Genomic DNA, 11,395 nt, shown 5'->3' with positions numbered 1-11,395 from the left:
ACCTTCCAACATTTGGCAGAAATGTGGCAACTTAAAATATCACTAGCAAAAAAAGAAGATATGCCCCCATTCAAAGTGTACTGGTAAACCAGTGATTAGCAAAGCACTCATGTCATAGATCAAACAAGTGACAGACCAACAGTGATTGGGTTTAAGCTCCCTAGAGTGAGAACTGGCTATGCTTCTGGGTGAGCCATCTAAATACAAAGTAAATCAATCCCATCCAATGACTAAAAAAATGCATAACAGCTTTTAGGCTCAATGTCCAAAAGAGTGCACTTAAAGAAGACTTATAGAATAATAAAATTAGGAGATGGAACGTGTCATATGTATAAAAAAAATTAAAACAAACTTAGAATTCATAATACGAGATAATATGAATAAAAAGATGAAAATATACTCAAAAACACTTAAGCAAGGAAGAACCTGATCTGAAATATAAGAAACTGGACATCACTAACAGAAGTGCTTGTTTCCTATCTAGAGCCTAGAAGGCAACATTAGATACTATCCAATGGACATAATGATGAAATAGAACACAACCCTCAACACAGATAAAATATTCGACGCGCAGATATAGAATCAAATATTCGACGCGCAGATAAAATATCATTAGAACTAGTTTTGAATAAAGCTATACTTACATTTCACAAATTACGTATTATTTTTCTCCGGACAATTTCTCGAGTCATGGTTAGCAATCTGTCCACATCTGTGACACTTTCTTCCTGAATTGTTTATGACTATCTCATTGTTTAGGGCTATCTCTCTGGAGGATTTCTATCTATCCGCTTTCTTCTTCCCCCTCCCTTTTGTTTGAGAAATGTTGGGATTCAAAATCAATAGCTGAAATAAAGACCGAATTAAAATAAATATTTATATCAAATTAAACACCGAATTAAACACTAAATTTATATCAAATTAAACATTCAAATAAAAAAAAACATGTGATGTATTAACCGAAGGTATCGAAGGCTCTGAAACTGGAGGCTCTTCATCATCTGCGTCTCCTTCGTAGGAAGTTTCATTAAACTTTGAAATTCCAATAGCCATTTCACCAATCTTTTCAATAAAATATGAATAACCCTCAAAAGTATGTGACGCATCGTAAGCCACTTGAGAAGCAACCTTGATAGAATGAGCCATTCTCAAAGGTTCATTTGAGACATTCCCGACCACAAATCCAGTACCAAACTCCGCTCTATAAGTGTTAGCCTTTTGCATCCACCGTATCAATCTAAAATGGCTTGGAATCTCTTCAATCTCATAACGCATAAAAACCTTTAAGATTTGACCACAAAGCAACCCTATAAACTGAAAGTACTTGCATTCACAGTCTCCCTCTAAGGTTCCTCTATCGAAACTCACTCTCCAAACAGACTTCTTCAGCGGGTCTCTCCATTTCACCATGTAGCTTTCGGTTCCATACCTGTCAATCTGTTCCCCATCAATTTTGTACTCCATCTTTGCCTTTTCTAGTTGCTCCTTAAATTTATTGAATATTGAGATCGTATAGACCTTCGCAACATGCATAAGGAGGAAAGCATCGTTAGGCATAATCCGTGAACTATGCTCGGTGCGGTAATTAGAATCTCTTTCTTTCCTAGCAAGCAAAGCCAAAGACTTCTCATTACCATGTACAAACTGCATAAGCGTAATCGTCGAATTGACAAACTGGTCATAATGAGCATTCATCGATTCACTTCGACCAGCCGTGTGCATACCAGCAAAAAAGGTACCACTGAGATAACAAGGAACCCATTTCTCCTGCATTGAATATATCTCTGTCAACGAAGGATTTTCAGACAACTCATACTTCTCAATGATTGTACACCATCTTCTCTCAAAATCAACAATCCTATACGAAAAAGAAATAATGTTCTTCAACTCAGTTACCAATGTCTCAAATTTGGTAAATGACATCTTCTCTTGGAATTTCTACATAATATGCCAAAGACAGTAACGATGACGAGCATTAGGGAACACTTTGGCAATGGCTGCAGTCATCGCTCTATCCTGGTCAGTGATGATTGCAGTTGGCGTACGACCACCCATGGCTGCCAGCCAGGCCTTAAATAGCCATATGAATGTATCTTCTGTCTCATCAAGCAACAATGCGCAACCAAACTGAATCGACTGATAATGATGGTTGACTCCAGTAAAAGGGGCAAAAGGCATGTAATATGCATTGGTACGATATGTGGTATCAAAAGACACAACATCCCCGAAATAGTCATACTAGCATCGAGACCTCCCATGAACCCAGAAAAAGTTCACTGCAGTCCCATTTTCATCTAAATCAATAGCGTAGTAGAACTGGGGATCCTCGGTACTCTTCTGCATAAAATATTTCAGCACGGCAGTTGCATCACCTTCTTTAGGCATCTTTCTGGTCAAACCATAATGATGGTTCTAACAATCTTTCTGTGTAAACCCAACTTCCTCTCCATGGAAGACAGATGCCACTTTCCTAATAGGTAAACTATTATCACTAAACATCTCGGTTAAGCACTTCGCTGCTTCAGGCATATGTTTGTTAGTTTTCATGCAAATTCTCTTCGATGTGGCCACCAAACCGTGACTATGGTCATTCTGAGCAACGCTGACCTCATATATATCTTCATGCATTATTTTCTTAATACGAATTCTAGCTTGGCAACCACACCGGATAGTTGATGTATTTCTTGATCGGAGTTCATCTCTTCTGGTAACCCCTTCACGTGAGCAAACCAGTAAACAACCACTAACCAAATCCACCTGATTTTGTTGCTTGGAAGTCGTTCGAACACGAGTCTCAAATCCCTCTTGTTGACCATACTCTTTGTAGTAAGTCTTTGCTTCGTCAACACTTGTAAAAGTCATTCCTATATAAGGAGCAACTAATGTTTGCGTGCCTTGAATAGGGGCTTTAGTATGCGAAGACCCAACTACGTCTTCTTCGATATTGATTGATGTCTCTGTCTCCATTTCTATAAATCGAAAACATTAAAAATATAAATAGCTTAAACAGACAAAAATCCCAATGTACATAAACAGTGTAGATAACTTAAACATCAAAACTCTGACAGAGTTACCGAATATGCTAGTTCACCGAACTCTGACAGAGTTCAAAACTCTGACAGAATACGGCATGAAGAATACGACAGAGTTCAAGCTAATTAAATACCATTCAAACTTCAACAAAAATACCATTAAAGCTAATTAAATACCATTAAAGCATGAAGAATACGGCAACGAAAATACCAATAAAGCTAATTAAATACCATTCAAACCCTTCAAGGAAATTTGCAAAATTATTACATGTACCCAATTTGAATAAAGGTTACCCAATTTGAATAAATTCACTACACAGAAGGTTACCCAATTTGAATAAAGTTCATACACGTGGTTGTCTAATGTTTTCTTCAAATACAGAAACTTGTAGTTATCAAGGCAAATCAAATCCAAGAGACGTTACAATATAAACAAACTATAAGAGAGAGAGAGAGAGAGAGAGAAGCCAATTTCGCGTTTTAAACAACAATATAAACAACATCCAAGAATAAAGTTTACTAGGTTTATTTCAAACGAATCCAAGTTAATTAAACAACAAATCAAACGAATTAAAAGTGGAAAAATACCTTAATCCAGAAGCTTGGTACGATTTGGAGAAGAAGAAGCCGAGAGAGAAAGAGAACAAAATTTCGCGTATTTGGTGATTTTCGTTTTTTTTTTTAATTTTGAAATAACGCGAAATTTTGAAATATCAGTTTTATCAGTGAATTAGATCATCAGATCTTGAGGCGAGATCGAACGGCTGAGGAGAAGTGTGAGATTAGAGTGGCAGTATAAGAGTGGTAGTATAGCCAAACCGTGTATATATATATATATATATATATATATATATATATATATATATATATATGTGTGTGTGTGTGTGTGAGAGAGAGAGAGAGAGAGAGAGAGAGAGAGTACGAAATAAATAATTGATAACGTAAGAATAACCTAGAGAAATCTAGCTAGTTGTGTTTTTACAAGTTATCAATAGTGGAAGAAAAATTCACATGTAAATTCTTGTCAAGTAACGGGATTCCAAATTCACATGTAAATTCACCTCCTTCAATCGTGTTCTGCAAACTTTTAAGTGTTATATACAAATTAATGCAAATGCAGCCAATTCCCAAACAATCTCTTGTAGTATTCATCGTTAATCATCCAATGTAGAGCTGCATTAAATATTACAGGAGCTCTATTAAGAAGTGGAGGATGAGTGTGACAACCTCGGGAATCAATCTTAGTACGGAGGATTTGAAGAATCCACTTTCTTCATATATAAAAATAATTCTATACTACATAGAGTTTGGGTGGAAGAAAAACCCACATACACTGTAAAATTCACATGTAAATTCTTGTCAAGTAACAGGATTCCAAATACATACACTTGCAAACTATGTAATTTACAAATTAATCTGAAAAATCACTATGTAAAATCAATACAAATTAATCTTGCCTGTTGATGGTGGAGAGAACTTGGAGAGGTGGAGAGAACCAATAGATTGGTGGGCGAAAAAGAAGGGGTTTTTTTTTTTTTTGGGTTGAAAATCGTGAACTTTCTGGCGAGAGAGTTTACAATGGGTGTAGAGTTTCAGACTTTTTGATATTGGAAAATCTTATTTAGTTTGATTTTTACTGATATTTAATTTTTTAGGGGTTTCTATTTCAATATTGAAAACCTTTGATACACAACTGTTAGATCATCTCAAAACTGCTTTCTCCTAGACCGCTTGGTATAACAGCATAAAAAACCAAGCTGCTTTATTATATAGATTATATAACAATGTAATTGCTATTGTTAAATCTTTTATATTCTCCACTATTCCATTATTGACAACGATTCGATTCTATATGGTGTGACGTACATGAGACCTTCCTAGAATTGAGAATCTTGACCAAGTGTACGTTAGGTTCACTTAGCTAGTCACATGACCATTTTTTTTTTGTAATAGGGAGATCTACAATCCTTTGTGATCATGTAACACAATTCTTTAAGTTTACTTTTATATAAAAAAATTAAAAGACAGCGATTCTATTCTCATCATCTCATCTCATTGCATACTTTATCGCTAGAGACTAGTGGTAATCTTGGGCTACAATTGGTTTGAAGATTCTTTTTCTCTATAAGAAATTCCATTCTAGGAATAATCTACTTGACTTGAATTGATTATGGGGATATCAATTTGGCATGGGAAAAGACTTGCAAGCGACCGGAGGAAGGAGGACAGGGTCTCAGGAAGCTAAAGGATATCAATTTGGCAATGTTTATGAAGTTTGTATGGGCTCTTTTAAATGACGATTCGGATTGGGAAAATTTTATGAAGGCTAAGTACACCAATAGAGTCAGAGGTTAATCGGAGTACAAAACTTCCATAGTTTGGATAGGAATCAAATGTGCAAGAAATGGGACCGCATCAAGGATGGGTCATAGGGAAGGGAAACTCCATAAACATTTGGAAGGACAATTGGTCCTTGACAAAATCAACATGTAGCCACTTCAAGGCAGAAAGAAAAGTGGTCATCAGACTCAAAGACAAACTAGAAAGCTGCATACAAGGTAACCAATGGATTTTTAACAACTCGATGTTACAAATCCTGGAAAGAGTAGGCATTGACATCGACAAACTATAGCAGCCAAGGTCATCAATAGAAGACGGGCGAGTATGGATTTCATCCCCTATGGGAACTTCACAGTGGCTGGGCCTTACGAGGATACCATAACCAAATCACAAAAGCAGGGATGGGCAAAATTTCAATGGAGCTCCCTTGCTTCACCGAAATTTAAAGGAACAGGATGGAAGATTTTTCATGGTGCAATGCATACTGATGATAGAATGAAAGAAAAAATGAAGATTAAGCTCGCCTCAAGATGCGGAGTATGCAAGAGCAATGAAGAGACACAAACCCACTTGTTGTTTCATTGTACGATAGCAGTGAGAGCTTGGACATACCTTACCAATCTTTTTAGCCTGACGAGGATTCCTCAGGAAACAAATGATATTCTACAACAAAGTAAGCACTTCAGTTCACTAGTGCTGGACATGTGGAAAGCAACAAGCATCACTTGCTTAGTCAGCATATGGAAAAACAGAAACCAGGTAATCTATGAAGAGAAGACACCAAATTTCAAATTCATTTGCCAGGAAATCAGAAGAGAAATGGTAAGAGCCCATAGTAAATCGAAGGGGCACATGAATAACAACATACAAGATATGATGCTCCTGCAGAGACTACGACTAAAGCACAAGCTATGGGGTTTGCATAAGGTAATCGAATGCTATTGGTTACTGCCACCAGAGAATATCCTGAAAGTGAACACAGATGGTTGCTCAATTGGGAACCCAGGAAGATCAGGGTGGGGTAACACATTTAGAGACAAAATGGGTAAAGTTCTGGGTGTTGCAGTTGGAGGGCTAGGAATCACAACAAATAACATGGCAGAGGCAGTTGCGATCTTGGAAGGAATCAAGAAGGCATTGGAGCTAGGATGGACATCCATCTAGGTAGAGACAGACTCGAAGGCTATGGTGCCGACTCAAGCTTTTTAGCAGAACAAGGTTCACTGGTCAATGAAGGACACTTGGGAGCAGCTAAAGAGAGAGGCTACATGGATAAAGATCACTCACACTTGGCGAGAAGTTAACTTTGCTGCAGATTGCATGTCAAAGTATGGTGCAACACTGCCTGCTGGTATCCATAGGTGGTGGGATGTGAGGCCAGAGTTTTTGAGAGTAGAAAATCCAGATCTCATTTATTTTAGATTTGTAACTTAGAAAGAAAGATGTCACTTGGTGAGGATCAAATGTACTTGTACAGGTAGAACTTTTGTAACTTCATATTTTATTAATTAATCAATTACCTTTAAGCAAAAAAAATATGGGGATCATTAACTTTAAATTAGTATTTGATAGAGATAGGAGCGGATCTTGGATTATCATTAGCCTTAGATAGTTAGATCTACTAATTGTTACTACAATTTTATTTATTTATTATTATTTTTATTTGTAGTGGAAATTTTATTGATAATGTGTTTTACAAATAATTATTAAGACAAACGTGCAACAAACTGCGCCGCATGTACTTTCTGAAAAAAGTTTTTGGGGACTTGAGGGTTTGAACCTTGTAACCTTACAAGCGGAACCCAGGCACGACAATATATTGCAAATTTTTTTTTTTTTTTTTTTGGGTATATAGTATATATCTACCACTACAGTCTACAAACTACCATTTTACTTTTTATTTTTTATTTCCGATAAACAACTTGTTGTATTAATCAAAAGATGGATCACTTATAAGCTAAAAGCAAGAAAAAAAGGATGATAACAATACATATAATACACAACAATGGACATCCAAAATTTCTTGAAACAAACTCCACCATAACCAACCACCTAACAACTCCACATTGGAAACCCCATCTTCTTCTCCTCTAAACCAGCTACACCCTTGCTCAACCAAACACCATATTGGATCTCCCAAAGCAAAGACTCGAGAGCCTTCAAATCGCACAACATTACACTCCATGACATAAGCAGTAGATTAGCAATTACATGATTGAATGCCCCACCAAAAGCCCAACAAAAGATCGGTGGCTTGACCAAGATACCCAAACTAGCAATCCGGAGAGGGGGTAGATATAGGGAGAGAGCCTTGATCCTAGACAAAGAAGGAATATAGCCAAACCAAAAAAACAGACATAAGGGGCTGAACCCATAGCTTGCAACTGATTGAGTGTTGTTAGAACAAAAGGAGCCAGCTTGAAACAACAACCACCAGAAAAATACAACAAGCAACCTAGATCTGACTTATTCAAGACCCTCAAAGACGAATTGATCTGCAAATTGGAGAAGAAGGCTTCACCAAAGGAGAAAACCACAATCCCCATAACTAGATCCTATAAAGAGCAAGATCGACCTATGGGTTAGAGGAACCCTTAAAAGAACATTTTTTTTCTTCTTTTTTCTTCTTCATCATAGGTGTGATGAGAAGAAAGAGAAGCTAATAGGGAGGTTGAGAGGGGAGGAGAGAGATTTGGCAAGAAATGGATCTGTAAAAAATGAGTCTTTGGTCTAGATGTGGAGAAAATGAGAGACTTTGTTCCGGAAGGAAAGGTAATGGGTTTGGACTGGGGGAGAGAAGGCAATGAGAAGTGTAGAGTGTATACAACTATACCCCCACAGGAGCAGGTTTGCAACTAAAAACACTATTTTACTGCCGTCCACCCACTAGCGACACACATACAAATTATTTGATCTAGATCGATTAAGCATAGTAATCCACAAACAGAGCATGTATGATGAATTCATATTTAATTATGGAACAATTCAAATCAAAATGTTAATGGCGAATGAAGTTGATAATGTTGTGAAAATGATGCGGAAGCGAGTGTACAGAAACAAGATTAACCACAAAGGTGTGACCTTTAATCAAGACAGGTTCTAACAATACCCAAGCACAACCCAATAACTCTATCAACTAGCAAAGCATAAACATGTAAAGAGATAAAGTAAAGAACACACACCACAACACAAGGATTTAAGGTGGTTAGGCAATATGCCTACATCCACACGGCGAGATCGATGGTTCCATTAGGTGAACAAGAAGATTACGAGAGGATTTGCTTTGATTGTACACAACAATCAACTCTCAATCACTCACAAAGAATGCTCCCTCAAATCTCACTCTTTTCTTCTTATCATTAGCTTAGTTTTTGGTCAAAATCCTAACTTCTTTTATATAGTAATCCGAAATTTTGGTGTAAGCAAACAAAATTCCAAATAATCTCGGTTTATCTTTGCAAAACCGAAACTTTACATGTGCAAGGGCATGGGGGCATGCGCCCCTTGTGAAGAATCAACTTCCAGTACTTATGTGCGCCCTTCCTGGAGAAACTCTGCTATGAAAGACTAAGGGGCATGCGCCCCTTCACCAAGGCAAAACCAAAGGCGGGCGCCCCTTGCGTAATCTCAACAGTTTTACCCAATCCACAACATTCTCCACTTCGATGAGGTTTTAATACATAAAACCAAGCCGAACACAAGCATACTATTCACCAAAAATCACTAGTCTTCAAACCATATCTCGAATTCGTCGTCAACTACCCTGAAGGACCTTGCCCACAAAGAGCCATACCCACAAAGAGTCATGCCCACATAGTGACATGCCTACGAAAGGCATCAATCAACAATGCAAGAAGTGGAGTACCTCCAACCAATATTGGAACTCAACTCCATAGAGAACCTTCTACAACCCAAAACCCTCTTGCCCTTAGGCAAAGAAACAAATTCCTATATACCTAGGTACAAAATTTGTCATGAGCCTCCACCATTTCCTGCATATCCACCAATCAATCTTTCCAATGACCATCTCTAATAACTTCTTTGAAGTCGTTTGGCTCATCACCTTCAATATTCAGTGTGTCTGCAACCGAGTCCAGTCGACCATAATGTTTCACTGGCTTATCATGCCCATACTTTGTAACTTATTCCATACTTCTTTTTGGCTTTGATCTAACCAAAACTTGTTGCTCAGGTTGTTGTAGCTCTACTTCTTATTGAATAGTTCTTTCAATAAGAACCTCGCTCTCTATAGCATCCTCTGAGGCTTCCATCTAAACTACTTGAGATTCTATAGAATCACCACTATCTCCAGCTAGGCTTCTCCGACCTGCTAAAATGTTGCACCAAAGTCTCATCAAAGGTAATTAACCTCACTGTTGACTAGGAACTTGTGGTTCTCAAGACACCACAATCCATATCTCTTTTCTCTCTTTGCATAGCCCAAGAATATAGTTTTCTTAGCTTCAGAATCAAGCTTACTATCATTCATGTGGTAATAAGCACTAGATCCAAACACGCGCAAAGTATCATAATCAGCTGCTTTCCCTGTCCGCACCTCATAAGGTGTCTTGCAATCTATCGCCGGAACTGATGATCTATTGTACAAGTAACACTCCATGGCCACTACATCTGCCCAGAATTCTTAGCCAAGATTGGTATTGGAAAACAAATACCTGGCTTTCTCAAGCAATGTATGATTCATTCTTTTTGCTAACCCATTCTGTTGCGGCATGCCCCTCACTGTCCAGTGTTTAGCAATACCTTGTTGCACACAAAACTCATTGAAATGACCATAGGTATACTCAGTACCATTATTAGACCTCAAAGTCCTCACACTTTTTTCTGGGTGATTCTCAACCATTATTTATTTCTACTTTTTAAATGTCTCAAAAACTTCATCCTTGGACTTCAAGATATATACCCACACATACCGTGTATAATTAATCATCGATGATCGAAAGAGACATAATACTGATTACCTCCCTTAGAATCCACTTTGGAGGGTCCCCACACATCCAGATACACATAATCTAGGATGCCTCTCATCTTGTGTTTGCTTGTACCAAACTTGACTCTGGACTGCTTGCCATAGACACAATGCTCACAAAATTCCATACTTGGTTTCTCCAAGTCTTTTCAATTAACCTAAACGCGCCTGGCTTCGGACAATCCCTTTTGACTCATTTGCCCAAGGCACATATACCACAATTTTGTGCACTCAGAATTATCACCACATGTACCCACTGCTAGATCACATGTCACTATACTACTCACTGTACTACCGAACAAATTATACGAGTTTCCATACCTTTGACCCTTCATAATGACTAAAGAACCACTACATATCTTTAGGACTCCACCATTTCCCACAAACTTGTGGCCTTCGTAATCCAAAGTATCAAGAGAAATGAGGTTCTTGTTTAATTCAGGAACATGCCTCACATTGGTTAAAATTCTCACAACACCATTATGCATCTTGACTCATATAGTTCCAATCCCTACCGTCTTACAAGCAACGTCATTACCCCATCAAAACGGAACCTCCACTCAAGTTCTCATAGGTAGCTAGCAAGCCACTTCCTATTTGGACACATGTGGTAGGAACACCCAGAATCAAGAATCCACCTATCGGTCATGTGGTCGTCTTGTGTAGACACCAAAAAACTTACATCATCCCCATCGAAACTGGAAGCAAGCCTTGTTTCACCAACATCCTCATTCTACAATTTTATACTCATCTTGTTACTCTTTTTTGGGCTAGGGCAATCATGTAGATAATGCCCATTTTCCTTGCAATTGTAGCACCGTACATGTTTTAAAGGTTTCTTAGAACTACACTTCCACTTGCTTATGGAAGTCTTCTCATTTGACCACACTCTTGTTGTCCATTCTTGTCAAACTTCTCTTCTTCAAATTTCACACTAGACATTTTGGAAACCATTTCTACAAGTCACACAAAGTAACTCATAAGAAAATTCACATGAGGATTTTATCAAACACTTTGTCTTCACAAATTTGAGCAA

Source organism: Coptis chinensis, chromosome 2 (genome assembly GCF_015680905.1).
Source record: "Coptis chinensis isolate HL-2020 chromosome 2, ASM1568090v1, whole genome shotgun sequence".
NCBI lineage: Eukaryota > Viridiplantae > Streptophyta > Magnoliopsida > Ranunculales > Ranunculaceae > Coptis > Coptis chinensis.
This window is presented reverse-complemented; position numbering follows the sequence as displayed.